We start from the raw sequence: 13,187 nt of genomic DNA on the forward strand, positions 1-13,187 counted from the left end.
TTAGACCATCTTTTCACTTGCTAAGTTGAGTAGGCTAAGTTAGTTTTAATTGACGTGAATGAACGAATACTTCCACACCGGTGATTTCAAAGTAGCAAGAGGGGCTTTGATTTCGGTAGGTTGATGTGTAGGCCTATATTTTAACTGGCTGCAGCCTAAAATTAGAGGAGTGTTGACACTGCAGTTCAGCACGTGCATGTGTGTTTGTGCGTCTTGGCATACATGCTGGACGTGACATTGGGGGTGTGGCTGCATCGTCGATTCTACTTTTAAGTTCGAAGTTCGAGATTGAGATGTAATTTCGATCGATTTCGAAATAAAATCGAAATCGTGACACCCTTATTATACACCATGTGAAAGCTTGGACTCTTGGGAATTCAAAAATGACCATTTATGTACAGTCTGTATAGTGCTTTACATTGTTAGATTGATCATGTCTTCTTAATTAAATTCAATCCCTGCTACCCTCCTCCCCCTCCTCCGCTTTTGGTGCTACCCTGAACTCTGGCTGCAGTGTAGCTGCAGCACAATAAGTAGATGCAACATGGTACTGAAATATTCACAGAAGAATCCACAGAAATTGAATCTTCATGTTGTTTTATCCAATATTAGTTGTGCAGATGTATAGTTTATCTTATACACAACCATTGAACCAACAAAGTAAATGCAAAAATAAAGACTTTTGTGTAATTATTCCATATTTTGTGTAGTCATTCTATATCAGAACAGCTGACATACAATCCAAATACACAGGGGCGTATCAAGCTTTTTAAAAGTGTGGGGGTTGTGGGATAGGAAAATGAAACAATCTTGCCAAATTATAAATAACTCCCTACAGGGACGTTGTAAGTATTTTCTGAGAGGGTGCGGACTATATTGGTGTCCGGCAGTTTCTACCCCGAAAAAAAATGAAATTCTGATTGCTAAACACACCATTTTAAGGCAGTTTGGGAGGGACAGAAGAAGCAGCGCCCCTCATATGTGTGGCTCATGTCACATGTAGGTCTACATGATCTACCTGCTATCACTTCACTATTTGACACTACCCTACATGGAGATATATCTCATGTTATAAATCAAGAAATCATTTCAGAAATTATGTTTTGTGCATATGGGTTAGCAGGCTACAATAAATTGCCCTAACAGACAGCAGCCTAATTTCGAGGTATCATACTTATTAAATAAATGTAAAGGACACAGAATAGTGACAGAACTGTAAGCTCAAATTCAAAAACGTTTGAAGTCTACCCAAACATATGCAAAGGGAATATAAATAAATTGTGTTGCATAGCCAGCTTAATAATGTCAACTTAAAGATTATGATTAGCAGTTTCTATGATTTTTCCATTGATAGTTACAGGAAGCCACGTTGTTGTTTAAACTATTGTTGCTTCTAGCCCACGTTACCTCCAGTTTCACTTGCTGCAGGGACACACACATTGTATGAGCGCTCATAAGCGTTCTATTTGAGTTCTACATGCTGGAAATCTTAGTTCTCAGATGTAGAACTCAAATGTGTCTTGACGCCTCCGTTTGTAAGATCAAAATAAGATGTTCTAAATGGAACGCGATCGTATTTAAGACATTAAGATCTCCAGTAGATGTAGCACTACGACACACACTGACAGTGAAATCAGATCAGACGAAGCACCGGGCATAACTTAATTTTGCGGCTATACGTGGACCAGTAGGTTAATTGTTGAGGAGGCCCATAGTTTGAGAAAAGCTGCAGATCATAGACAGAGAAAGCATAATGCTCTGAGAACAGTAGCCAAGGGTCTTTCTGCACAACAGCACCCCCGCTTTCACTTTGACTCCCTGCATTGATACATTGTGACAAAAACTGTCAGACAGTGAATTTTGGTTTACTAAATTAGCATAATGCGGTAACAATTATCATTTCAATTCTACCTGAAATCTGCTCACTGCAGACGTTATAATGCAGACCCAAGCAGCAGCACAGACGCACACCTTGAATTTGATCAGAGCGGCTCTGGTTCTTCACTGGCTAACTTGATGTGATTGGCTGGATGACCGTTCAATCAAATCAACAGACTATTTGTGTCTCTTTGTGTCCTCTTGTAACTTTCACCTCAGGTGCTTTAAACACCATGTCCTATTCTCAACACCTGACTGTCATATGTATTTGTCATTGTTTACAGACCTTACTGTCCGTATTGACCCTAGGCAGATGGGTCAGGCCCTTGAGTCGTGGATCTGCTCGAGGTTTCTTCCTATATGTATCTTCAATTCTAGGGAGTTTTCCTCGCCCCTGTTACCCATGGGCCTTCTTTCTTTCTTTCTTCCTTTTCTTTTCTCCCTCTTTTCTTGCCTACATTCTGTAAAGCGCCATGATACATGTGTAATGTTTTGGCGCTCTATAAGCACAATAAATTGAAATTGAATTGAAATTTCTAAGTTCATTCAAGTGACCTATAGGGCTGAATTGTGGTCAGTTCAGAGATGCTTGCAATCCGACAGGAAGAAAAAACTATATTCTAACCTCTGTAGCCACTGGCGCCTTAATGCAGGGGCTTACCTGGGCTGAAGCCCAGGGGCCTCGACCAATGAGGGGCCTCCTAATAATAATAATGATAATCAATAATAATAAACTGCCGTGTCCGTATTCGCGGCGTCAGTCATCAGCCTACTCTGGAGCTAGCCTACATCGCACTGCTCTACAATGACATCGATACAGAGGCCCCCTTTGTCTTCTCTTCTAAAGTGTAACAAAATGTAGCAAAACTTAATAAATCCCAACGGGTGTAGTAGAGGAGCTAGAGGAGAAGCTGAAACTGACTGACAAACTTACAAACTCTGGAGAAAACGTGGGTTGGATTGAAGCAACGATAAACGAATGAGGTGGATTCCTGTAACATTCTATGAAAACAGAAGGCATAGCAGGTAAATATCGTAGCAAATAGCCTGGCAATGAAACGGCTTTAAAAACATGTAGGCCTATTTCACTTGTCTCACTGGAGTGAACGCAGAACATGGGCTGTTGCGCAAAGAAATTAAGTGATCTGCATCTCCGTTCACCAAAAGCTAAGTTTGTGCTAACCCATATTCGCACAAATAATATCCTATGTTAACGTGAGATATGTCTCTGTAACGGATGCCAGCTAGCTTAGCTGTGCTTGTGGAACGTTGGTAAACCTCACTCCCCGATGCCTCAAGAGTGCTGCTGGCATGCGAGCCAGTAGCCTGGGCTATTGGCTCAATTGTTAGTGCGCTCGCCTCCCGATCCGAGGTGTTGCTGTTCGCGGGTTCGAGTCCGGGCGTGTGCAGGGCTGAATCGCGCAGGTTCAACACAACGCAGGTTACCATGTTGGAAAGTGTAGTGATAATGCATAAGGTAGCCAATGTTCACGTCACATGAGCCAGCTACTTAGGCTAAAAGTATTTCTGTCCCTCCCAATCTGCATTAGAATGGTGTGTTAAGTAGACAGAATTTCAAAAAACCTCCTGGGGAACCCCCCGACACGACAAACACATGTACTTTTGAAAAGCTTGAAACGTCCATATGTGTAACCCATAAAACATATAGCCCAGGGGCCTCAGGTGGCTAGCTCTACCACCGGTACACTCAGGCCAATCCAAACCTTTCTCATCTTCCTCGTTGGTGGAACACGCTGCCAGTTCCTACAAGGGCAGGGACATCCCTCTCCATTTTCAAAAAACTCCTGAAGACCCAGCTCTTTAGAGAACATCTCCTCTCATAGCATCACTTACAACAAGTCTTGCTGATCCTAGCACTCACCAGCCGTTTTAAACTGACACGTAACTGTTAAAAACAGCACTCACTGATGCACTTATTCTTACTGTACTCTACCGTTTTTTAAATTGTCCTAAAATTGTTGAGAATTGCTTTAAAACTTAAACTGTTTACCATGTTATAAGTCGTTTTGGCTAAAAAAGCGTCAGCCAAATGTAATGTAATGTAATGTAATGTAAATGACATGTAATGTGGCATTAAGGCGCCCCTGTCTGTAGCCCTGTGTCAGTATATCACACAGTTATTCTGATGGTCTCTACTGAAACTACTGTGTCTGAGCTTTCCAAAGAGGTCAAGCATTTGATGGTGGGCCAAATTGGGTGAAGAACAGTGGCTGACTGGGAGTCAGATACGTCTGCTCCCAGTTTGATGGTGAGTGCCGCATTGGTTCAAGTTCATGATCTAATCCTCGCTGCATGAGTTCAACGATTATTGCAACACGTCAATTGAGAATTCTAGACTGCCGCCCGTGAATATAGCCTATTATAGCCTATGTGGGTAGTATGGGGAATTATTAGGGGTTTGCATGGCGTGTCATCAGATCTGGACGTTGCCATATTGGAGATACTCGCCTCATTAGAAAGCATTAGAAGTAAACTGAAGTACTGAAGTAAATCTCTAACATCGTCAAGGAAAATGGTTAATTATTGCCGTGTTTTAGGTTGTACCAATAGGTCAGACTGAGAAAAAAAATCTGGTGTAGGTATCGACTTTCAAAAGTTATTAAAAAACCAGGGAGAAAGGAGAATAATGCCAGAAGTTATCAGAGGAAGGGGGGGCGCTTGTGGTTGAACTTGGTACTTCGTCTCCCTCACCCAACTCATATGGATCTGCGCTGCCAATAAACCGTAATTTCTCGAAACATCGCGCCTTCTCTTGTGGTCCAAGTTCTGCCCTATATGCCTTTGCATCTTAGATGCATTTTTCTGTTGTTTAGACACGGCTACAATCACGTAAGATATCCAAAGTGCATAATAGCCTACTCCATTGTACTTCATTCACTGAGTATTGGCAATATGGCCGCGCATGCTTGGTTACCATGGTTACTGGTCAGAACGTGACGTCCGTGCAAACCCCTAATAGTGTGTTTAATGCATGATCGCTCATCGCTCTATTTGGTGTTAGCTGTGGAGATACGGGCGGCTTCTCTTTTGTCGTGTGTATGTAACCTGCGTTGTGTTGAACCACTCACCCCCCTAAACCTCACTCCCGATCCGGGTCACGGCACCAATGTCACAAGGTCGGTTCGTTCGCTCACGGGCCTCCAACCCTCCACCTTGACACACACACCGGCATGGGAGACGAACGCTCTAACCACTGAGCTAAAAGCCCAGGCTACTGGCTCGCATGCCAGCAGCACTCTTGAGACGTCGGGGAGTGAGGTTTACCAACGTTCCACAAGCACAGCTAAGCTAGCTGGCATCCGTTATGTTGTGTAAGCGCGTGTGAGTTATAGGTGTGCCTTGGAGACGCTGATGTGAAATGGACTGATAAAGAGGGGATCCCCCATATGGACTGTGTGGGCTTGGTGTAGTGTCAGCTGTGTGTGTGCCTTTATCGAATGAAACTTTGACTTGCTATTCAGATTGCCCAATGCATGAATGAGTGGTGTACACTTTTAATCGAGAGCTTTTAATAAATAGCCTATATATTTATACGGATTTGCTGTTCTGTTCTGTTGCTCTCACCAAATTAAAAGAACTTGCAGTTTAGTGCATTGTTAGAGTTCCCAGCTCTTTAATTGGGTGGTATAGTCGGGTAAACAAGTGCCTTACATATAACTGCACTGTACTCCGAAAAAACTGCAGTTTTGTAATGGGATATGTACAGCAAGCATCAAAAGCAAACAGCCCAGACCCTAAAACTGGGCGTATTTGTTTCGCAATGTGCGTATAAAATCATTGCGAGGTATGTAGCCTACAAACAGGCTGCAATGATGTAAAAGCGCAAACTGCATGTCGCGGGAGCTGAGAGTGGCAGATTGCGTTTGTCATGTCATGCATATGCATTGTTGGGAGGATCCAGGGGAAAGTGGGAGTTTAGCGTAAAAAGATGGGAGGGGAAGAGTAAATAGCGCCTAGTTATGTATTCCACGGTATGTACAAAGACTGCTCCTGAAAGTGCACGTCTATTCTGCGCCTAAATACTTCCGCCTTGTAAAAGCAGGTGTTAATCCAAATTGCAGTTCAATGCGTCAATAAGAGAACCTTTCAAAGACAACAGAATCACTATTTAGAGCACCAGTTTTTTGTGGTGAAAGTATTTGTATTACCAAAAGCAACCTTAACTTTCGTTGGCCTTTCGAATGTCTTACTTTCACTTTCACGTCATTCACTTAAACTTTCCTACTTGCTAGATTTGACCAATCTTCCATAGCCTACGTGCACACGTAGTTTGAGTAGAACTACTGATCTTCATTATCTCCCTGCTTGTTTACATCTTATCATGTATAATATTATTTCATGATCGCTAAACGTTTGATTCTTTTTAATGTTGTCATCAGTTTACTTCATTCAACTGGGATTGTATAGGCGCTGCCATTCAGTTGTGGATGTTCGTAAATTGCGTTTATGGGCGGAGAAAGGCGCAGTTTACTAGCCTAGAAATCTAGACGCGCCAGGCTAGCAGTTTACACTAAGGATTGAACTTTTGATAATTACGACGGAAACTTGGGTCTGACAGCGTTCGCAGTCTGCGGCGTGTCCATGACGCTGATACTGCTACGTTCGCAAATGTACGTACATCTGGCCCTATGTTTGGTAACATCTGTAGACATCCAAAATGGGGGGGGCTGTATTGCCTGTAAAAAAATGGTTACATTTTGGTTCTCAGAGTTCAGGTAGGAGGGCCCCTTAGTAGGATTTTGCTTAGGGCCCCATGGAGGTCTGAACCGGCACTGGTCTCATTTGTCAAACCATGGGTATGGTGGGCCCTTTTCTAATTTATCACACACACACACACACACACACACAGCAGTTTCACATTTTTTAATCTTTTCTCTCAGGGAGTATGAAACTGCATGCATTTATGACATCTTTGCAGTCTCACCCTGTCCCAGATTCCTGGAGCTACTTCAGGGAACCTCGGTTACAAAAGGTAGCCAGACGTTTGTGTGTGTGTGTGTGCCTTAAAGTGACCCTTACTGTATGTTTGTGAATTTTCTTCTACATACTAGTATGACTATATGGATATGACCGGAGGCATCACTGCATGGTGTGGGAGCTGCACAGCCAATGAGTGCAAAGGTGGTGCACAGCTCAGAGCATGCGTGGATATAAATTCCCCTCCATCCTGATCAGATGATGGAGTTGTAAAGCATGGACATTTATTAAAAAATCCAACCACCCCAGCACACTCTATTCATCTGTATGTGTGTACTGTATGTACTAAATCTGATTTTTAAAAGAAAATACAACAGTACATCAAAGTCAACAGTACAACAAAGTACACAGTATTGTGTGTGTGTGTGTGTGTGTGTGTCTTATGTATGGAGAATTGTTGAAAATTATGACATGACCAGGTAAATGCTGCTGATATTTTATTTTACTTTATTACATAAATATTTGATACTGCAAGTTCACAACTACAGTATAAGTACACATGTCATCATTTTTTATCTATGTCCTTTAACTTTATCATTAACTGCATCTACAACTACTATTCCAGTTCCTACTTCAGCTCCATGTTTAGCTGCATTGATCAAAGTATTTGCTCCTTTAAATCCTGTCATAACTCCTCCACCAGCAGCACCAAGCGCTGCTCCTATACCTGCCTTCTTCAATATGTCTCCTTTAAGTCCTTTATCTGCTACTTCAGTAAGTGCTCCAAGTACTCCTCCAGATAATGCTCCACCAAATGTTCCACCAAGTGCTGCTTTAGCCAAGTTCACTGCAACTTTGCCAGGGATACGCTTTGCAAGTGGGTGCTTCTCATAGGCCAGGTACTCTGGAGTGGGATATGAGATGAGAACAAGCAGTGGGTGAATACGGGCTCCATAGTCTTTTAATACACATTAAGGTTATCAATAACCAAAATTATGTTTTATGTATTGTTTGAATTGAAGGTCAAAGGTCATACTGTGTGCAAATTTCTCTCACCTGCTGAGCCATCGGACAGGACATCATTATCTGCAGAAGTTTGCCCTAACTGACCAACCACCAGAAAAATCTGAAAAGTGACACAGTGCAATGGACATGGTTATATAAATATACATTAATGTACACAATTTGGCTCTATTTTGTAGGTACCATGGTTTCATTACATCCTTAGAGCTTTGGTTCATAGTCATGTGAAGGTGAGACACAAGCAAATATTAAAGGAAATAAATAATAGACATGGCTATTCTAGACTTACTTACCACAATGATCAGAGCAAGTTTTTGAGCCATGCTTCACGTTTTGTTTTTCACTAAATAGAGGAACAAAACACAAAATTACAAAAAATTGTGCAAGATAAACAAAAAACACTAGATAAAACTAAAGTAATCATTGTTTGAAACAGCCAAGCAAATTTCCAAGTATCTATAGAGATCATGTGCACTGATCAATGCCTTGAGGGCCATGGATATACATGGATTCATAATTGATATTGATTCATGACTGATTCATAATTATATTTCAGAAGCATCACTGATATGCTTTTCTATAGCCTACTTACCTCCTGAGTCAACACCAAGAGTAACTTCTGCAGTTGAGTGATGGTGTGATTATGAGGTTGTATTGTCTATATAAATTATGAGTTGGTGTGTGGGTGTATTCATCAGTGATTTTGGGGTTTGGGCCAAGGCTTTGAATAAGTTCACGGAAACAATATAGCCACAAGTGGCAATGGCGGGTCCGAGCACCCGCCCTAAATAGTGTGCCAATTTTTACTAAACTGTGCACTCGTTAAATTAAAATTTTAAAAATTAAAATGAGAGCACAATTTAGTGAAACAAACCCACAATTTAGTAAGATAAGTGAATGACTTAGTAAAATGAGCATAGAATTTACAAATAAATAATATTTTATTGAGATTGAGGAGGAAAAAAGAATGGATTGGAAAGAAAAAAAAGTTTAACTTAAGGGCTATTCACACCAAGAACGATAACTATAACCATAATGATAAAAGCATTGAACAACGATAAACAAAGTCTCTCCTTGTGTTAATGAATGTGACGGCTAAAATTCAATGGGTTCTGATTGGCTATTAGCTTTTTATCGTTCTAAAAATCGCTCTGAAAGTAATCCCCAACGATATCGTTCTTCATGTCGTTATCATTATAGTTCATGTGTGAACGTCAACGCCTCATTTGAATCCCTATGGACAAGTCTCAGTGAAATATTATATAAAAATGTAAACTAGCCAAAGTCCAGCAGACTCAAATACAGACCTGAAGACAGATGGGTTGAGACTCCAGAGGAGGTCTGTCTGATATGTGATTGGTCAACAGGTTGGTCCGTCAGTGGGCTGCTGGATCAGCGGGCTGTCTCTGATAGCAGTCTGTAAGGTGATGCGTCTCAGATGAAGTTCTCGGATGTCTGAGCTCAACAGCACAGAAACGGCCATCTTTATAGAAGGCCCAGTGGCCACACCTTCTCCAGTGCAGGAGGATTCCACGTGGTCATGGATAGATAGATACTTCATTGATCCCCAAGGGGAAATTCAAGGTCTCAGTAGCATACAAACATCACACACAACATGCACTTACAGCAGAAAGGGTAAATATAAGTATATACATATAACAAAAAACTGCACTGTACAATAGAGACAGTAGAAGATAAGAAAAACTAACAAAACTAAATACTAAATGTACTATATAAATTAAAATGTAAAAATCCAGTGTGCTTGAGGATGATCAAGCATGAGATGCTTGCAGTGACAGGGCCAGGACAGGCCTGTAGTTCTGTGTGCATGGTAAGGTGCTCAAGAGAGTGAGTGTCATGGTGAAGGTGCAAAAAGCAGTCCAACAGTAGTCCAACAGTGCAACAGTGCAAGAATAAGGTCTAGAGACCAGCATAAATAATATGGACAAATAAGAGAGTAATGTATAATGTAATATAAAAACTATACAAGGTAATATAAAAACTATGTCAATGCAAGAATAGGTTGAGGTAATAGGGTTACAGCCATTAAGTATTGTAGCAGAAGCCATTGGTCATGTGTGCTAATATCTGAAAACTTCTGCATGTGGCATGACTCAGTATTGTAGCAGAAGTCAGATGTGTACAGGGTGAACAGTACTGGAGAGAGCACAGTTCCCTGTGGAGCTCTGGTGCTGCTGATCACAGTGTCTGAGAGACAGTTCTTCAATCTAACAAACTGTGGCCGCTCGGTCAGGTAATCTGTAATCCAGGATACCATAAGTGACCAGGAGCTCCGGACATATCACCAGGGCTACAGGATTATAATGGGCAGGGGGCCACACTTTCAGGTGCAGGATTTGTATGGGCAGATGGAGTTGATGAGAAGAAAATGTGGCTAGTGAACTGATAAGACCACCTCTGGGATCATTTGATCATGAAAATAATCACACACACACAAACACACGCAGTCAGTTTCATATGACATGTCTTAATTCATACATTTTGCAATCCGCCATATGCCAGGATATGTTGGGGATACCATACAATAGTCTCTGTCTCATTGCAATTCTCTCCTTCAGGCTAGCCAATGAATTGGTTCTCTGACTCATGCCCACATATAACTAGACTATACCTGTAAATTTATCAATTATAAATGTCCCGGTTAGAAATATAACTTTGATGTTACTATGAGACTTTGTAGTTTAACTAATTAACTTTCCCAATACAAACCATGACACTGCATTACTGTGAGACTTGGTGGTTTTACTAGATAAAAATCAGGCTGTCAGTTAGCTCCTACCTTTTGAGTACATTCAAATTACAACCGTCTCCTCACTTGCTCTGGCTGTCTGTTTGGTTAGGCTGAACCATGGCCGTGCAGAGACCTTTGAAGGGGAAGGTGCTCAAATTGAAAAAATTGAAAAAATTGAAAAATGGGCACATGGAGCAGAACTTTATATGTGAACATAATTGACAGTTCAATGTGTTAAATGATGGCGAACCAAAATTACAACAAACTACATCATACTATATCATTGTGCCTCACGAGGTGAAATCTATAAATATGTGTGAGTGTGTGTGTGTGAGAGAGAGATAGAGAGAGATCAGAGATCCACCTCCATTAGTGGCTTTCTTTCTGCTTTTGCCTCCTGTCTTTATGAGGAATCTTGCACTGCAGAATTCAACATCATGATTTCTAAAAGTAAAACAAACACAACATAACTGTGTAAACGGCGACCTGAACTGACATTAATCCATTAATGCTTTTAATCAGCTTTATATATGTAGCTCAGATGTTGCTTTGAATCAGAATTATAGGGTTGTTGGTAACACTTTCTATGAAGGTTGTATTTATAACGCCCTATGAATGCATTCATAATGTTTTATAAGGTGTCTATAAAGCATTGTAATGCTCATTATTACCATCTATATGTATTCACAAGTCGTCATAAACAACTTCATGATGCATTATGACAGCTAATTATGAATGGTTATAATTTTAATCTGAATAATGCATTATAAATATGTCCAGATCTGCATTCTCACTTGTCAGTTTTATGATGCATCATAACTACTTTGCTTTGCTAAATGCATATAGTGATGCATAAAGAGTTTTGACTACTACTGTAGTCCTATATATCTATAGCTATAAGTATATGTAATAAAGTTATAATAATTTATACATCTCCGTACAGCACACAATTACAAACAGCTATGCAATATCATAAGTGTTATTTGTCAGCTGTAAGTAAAGTGATAAGAATATGACCCTATTATTAACAGATATGGTTATGGTTATGGTTATGGATTTAGCAGACGCCTTTGTCCAAAGCGACACATAAATACAAAACAACATAATAATATTTAAAATTGAACAGGGAACAGATTAAAATGTAGGTCAAATATAGTAAGGAGAATAGTTGTAGTACACAATAGTATCAATTCAATCAATAGCCTAATAAAAAAGCAATGTAAAAAGGGGAAAGGCAATAATAAAACAATAATGTCAATTCAATCAATAATATAAAAACAATGACATGCTAAGACTACATTAAGGAGAATATCAATAATAAACAATAATGTCAAATTAATTAACAGCCCAATTAAAATAAAACAACATTATATAAACCATAACACATAAGCACTTAAACAACTAAGTATATGTTGATAGATAGATATAAGTTCACTGAGTAATTAAAGGGTGCAATGAACTAACTACCGAGTCTAGCATCTTTACCCCATATGCACAATATTATAAATTACTATGTTAATGTCATAGGTGTTATTTGTCAGCTTTAGGTAAAGTAGAGCAAATGAGGTGTTGTTATAAATAGATATAAGGTTATCATAAACAAATATGAGGCACAATGAAATGAGAGCCTGGACAGTAAAGACAAAAGGAATGCATTTAGTTCACTTTATTTTCATTTAAACCAACACACATAATCAGACTGATTATCAATGCTCTGAGCACATTACACAAACACAATGAGACAGGCCAAAAAAGTGGCACGGCATGGTCCTATATTTTGTGGTGGTGGTTATTATTGGAATAAAACTCACAATGCCACTGAAATCTATCTTGGGTCATTATGAAAGATCGTTCGAATCAAAATAGACCTTTGGTTTAAATGAAAATAAAGTGAACTAAATGCATTCCTTTTGTCTTTACTGTCCAGGATCTCATTTCAAGGCTAAGACAATTCATTTGTCTCTGAAACAGAAAAATGTATATGTAAAATGTGGGCACACAACTGCAATTAAGAAACCTTAATCTCATCAGGTAACGTCATGACAGTTGAAACAGTATTTGGATATGACAGCATAGCCAACAGCCAGACCAACAGATAGCCTGTCTCTGCTGAATTACTTAAGCTAAGCAGGTGTGGGCCTGGTTAGTACTTGGATGGGAGACCTCCTGGTAGTTGCTGCTGGAAGTGGGGTTGGTGGGCAGCTAGTAAGTGGCAATTTCCCTCTGGCCAGAAATCAAATCCCACTGCCCCAGTACAGTGACAGGGACGCTGGGCTGTAGGAGATCAATATAACTTTGATTCTCTGAACACGAGTCATGGTCTAGTTGGATATCGGCCTCGATGTGCATTCTGCTGTTGAACCCTAAACAACAACTCTGGGTAGAATCCATTTGAAACTGGGTGCCCAAATGTCTGCATTCCACTAATGAACTTTCCCCATACAAACCATGACACTGCGTTACTGTAAGACTTGGTGGTTTTACTAGATAAAAATCAGGCTGTCAGTTAGCTCCAACCTGTTCAAATTACATTCAAATTACAACGGTCTCTTCACTTGCTCTGGCTGTCTGTTTGGTTAGGCTGAACCATGGCCGT

At 40.3% G+C, this 13,187-nt stretch overlaps 1 long non-coding RNA gene across 1 annotated transcript; it reads right to left on the bottom strand.

Moving 5' to 3' along the window:
* Positions 1–7,300: 7,300 nt before the first annotated feature.
* Positions 7,301–9,292, bottom strand: LOC143133195 (uncharacterized). Its single transcript, XR_012988486.1, has 4 exons — positions 9,147–9,292; positions 8,133–8,182; positions 7,873–7,942; positions 7,301–7,720 (listed from the first exon to the last, which is right to left on the bottom strand). It is a non-coding gene; the product is annotated as an uncharacterized LOC143133195 (long non-coding RNA).
* Positions 9,293–13,187: the final 3,895 nt, after the last annotated feature.

Source organism: Alosa pseudoharengus, unplaced genomic scaffold (assembly GCF_046254945.1).
Source record: "Alosa pseudoharengus isolate Yale_2024_CS ecotype anadromous, Long Island Sound unplaced genomic scaffold, YU_APseudo_1.1 YU_APseudo_1.1_scf_19, whole genome shotgun sequence".
In the NCBI taxonomy this organism is placed as follows: Eukaryota; Metazoa; Chordata; class Actinopteri; order Clupeiformes; family Clupeidae; genus Alosa; species Alosa pseudoharengus.